Source organism: Chenopodium quinoa, unplaced genomic scaffold (genome assembly GCF_001683475.1).
Source record: "Chenopodium quinoa cultivar QQ74 unplaced genomic scaffold, ASM168347v1, whole genome shotgun sequence".
Lineage (NCBI taxonomy): Eukaryota > Viridiplantae > Streptophyta > Magnoliopsida > Caryophyllales > Amaranthaceae > Chenopodium > Chenopodium quinoa.
In genome coordinates, this window is record NW_018744757.1 from 2,318,525 (window position 1) to 2,321,474 (window position 2,950).

Genomic DNA, 2,950 nt, shown 5'->3' on the forward strand with positions numbered 1-2,950 from the left:
AATTGTTCATACTAAAGGTATATACGTTCCAAGAGTTTTTGTTGAACCCTTTTTAACCCCCCCCATTGTTCATACTAAAGGTATCTTGAATAACTAGTGACCACATCTTATTTATTGTTGAACCCTTTTTAATTCTACCTCAGTGTCAAAAACACCTTAAGTGCACAAAGGCACCAACATACAATTTATTCCTTGTGTACATAGACACTTATATAGCTCCTTCCTCATGCTTAAAGCATCAATAAAAATTATTTCAACCATAATAAAATTCTTTTTTAATATTCCAAACATAATTAAACACGTAGTTTAATTAATCATGCCTTCTAACATGCCATAAATAAAATTCTGGTTCAAACGCAACATGCCCAAAATATAATTTTCCAATCTAAAACCATCACAAATAATTCATGCTTCATAATTCAATCACAACCACCATAAATTCACAATTCCATATATAAGCCTTAGCATAATTCTGCTTATAATCAATTACAAACAAACCTAGCATGATTCTACATCACCAAAATATGCTAATTACGCGTACGTGCCTTGAGTACGTTATTAAAACTGCCACGACTAGTAGAAATCGCTTACTTCAAAGTCTCCTACACATTAAATTCATAATAGAGTATTAATTTCCACTCTAAACAAATTTCCAGCAATAAATACTATTTTAAAACCCTTCATAATTTAATTAGAATAAGCTGAAATTATATTTAAAACACCATAAATTAAGTCCTAATTAATGGGTAATTAAAATTTCTTCAAGAAACCTAATATCAAGTGTTCTACATAAAATTCCACCACTTTATTATACTTAAAACTTGCTTTAATTTGGTTTTAAAACACTTAAAACAAAGGCCTACCCTATTGTATATCATAATCTTTCAGTAAATCATGAAACAAGAACCTAGGGTTTCAAAAATTGGGGTTTTTTAATAAAAAAACCAAATCTGAAAATTAATTCACACAATTACAATAATCAAACATCAAAATTAAATCTCCAAACTCATAATTTATAATTAGACTATATCATAGTTTAGTTTTAGGTAATAAAGATTTGATTTTTAAACAAGAAAAACCTACCTTTTTTTTTCGAAAAGGGGCTGCCGACAACAGGGGGCCGGCGCCACTGGCGGTGGTCGCCGCTGCTGCCCGCTGGGGCTTGTGGCCGGCGGCCCACCGGTGGTGGTGGTGGCTACCGGTGGTGGTGTGCACGGAAAGAGGGGAAAGGAAGGAGAGAGAAAGAAAAAAAAAGAAAGAGAAAAATAAAGAGAAAAGGGAGAGAAGTTTACCTTGGGTTTTCTCCACTCTGGGAAACGTTGAATTGCCTCATAAGAGGGATATTTATACCCCTTCTCTATCTCCCCTTTTACCCTAAACTTTCCTCCTTTAGTTTTTCCTAATCCCTTACCTACTAAAACTTGTTAAAAATCATAATTTCTTAAAATAAAACCCGAACTTCTATTAATTAATTAATTAAACGACTTTTCCTTTTGTAAAATATTCCCAATTTACATGGGATAAATAATTAAAACATCATAATTAAAATGCTAGAGTTATTTAAATACCCTTATAAAATATATATATGAAATAAAATACGTATAAAATGTATATATATTAAATAAAATACGTATAAAAATACGGGGTATTACACCATTACCAAAGCATTGCTTACCTTGGGTGATTGAAATCTAAGACAAGACAAAGTTGTTTGGGTTTGGTTAGTCCGACTCACCGCGGAAACAAACCCAAAAACAAGACCGCACTCGCAATAAATAATACCATGAACATCATTAACTTAATGACAAGATTAAGATAAGAAAATTACCTTTGGTGCGTGCTTCGCCAGACCACTAGGGCTCTTACTTAAAAGCTAGCCTCGAAATTACGACGGCCTCCAACGATGATCCACCCACAACTCGAAACCCGACTAGGTCCAATGCCTTGGAGTTAGCAACGCCCGACCGAAACCCGAATAATTGAGTTCAAAGATTTTCACAATGGTGATGCCTTTTTCAACTCTTTAGTTCAAAGGTTTTCACTACTAGTGTTGCCTTATCCAACTCTTACTCAAGTGAAAAATCCTATGCCATGCCTTGGATATTTATAACGAAAGCTTCCTAGTGAATTCCACTCATCTTTCAATGTGGGACTTTTTCACAAAAAGATCCCACATGGAAAGATTAATGAATTCAACCCTTAGTTAAATAAACTAAGGAACAAGTGTCACATGGTTAGGTAAGGACAACTTTCTGACTAGGTCCCCAAGGCAACTCACATGCATTTTGAGCTAACCATGTGTCACCCAACCTTGAGCCCCAAGTTGGGTTCGGTTGGGGCACTTTCTTTGAGCCCGTGTCCATGACTCGTCACCCGAGTCCACGACCCTCTTGCCACATGCACTGCCACCATGGCGCGCTACCAACGTGGCATGCTGCCACTTGGTGGTTGCTGCCACTTGTGTTGCCACGTGGCACACTCCTATTTGGCGCGCTTCCCTTGTTTTTTAGTGGATAGGGTTTTTGCTTGTTACTTGAAGCATTTTTCCCGTCTCGCCGATTCCTAAATTTTAGCTCGACATTTAAGATTCTCCGACACTCGATTTTGACGCTCCAAGATCGAATTTCCAAGCTCAAATTAGTTTGTTGCTTTGGCTCGTTAGTTTCTTGGGTGTGACCCAAAGGGTTCAGTCAAGATTAAGCTGTAATATTAATTATGCATTAATATTACTAATCGGAAGCGGCCTCCACCTAGGCATTCCGATAACTTGACCTTACAGAATATATTAGCTTTCTAATAATTCTGAACCCCTTATCGGAATAATACACTTGTTCGAAGGACACTATTCCTTTCAATATCCCACTTGTCGTTCCGGACAAGTGTGCTTTTAGTGTATAGTCATTTCCCTATGTCGCTTAATGCCTCTTCATGAACTATAATTATTTATCAT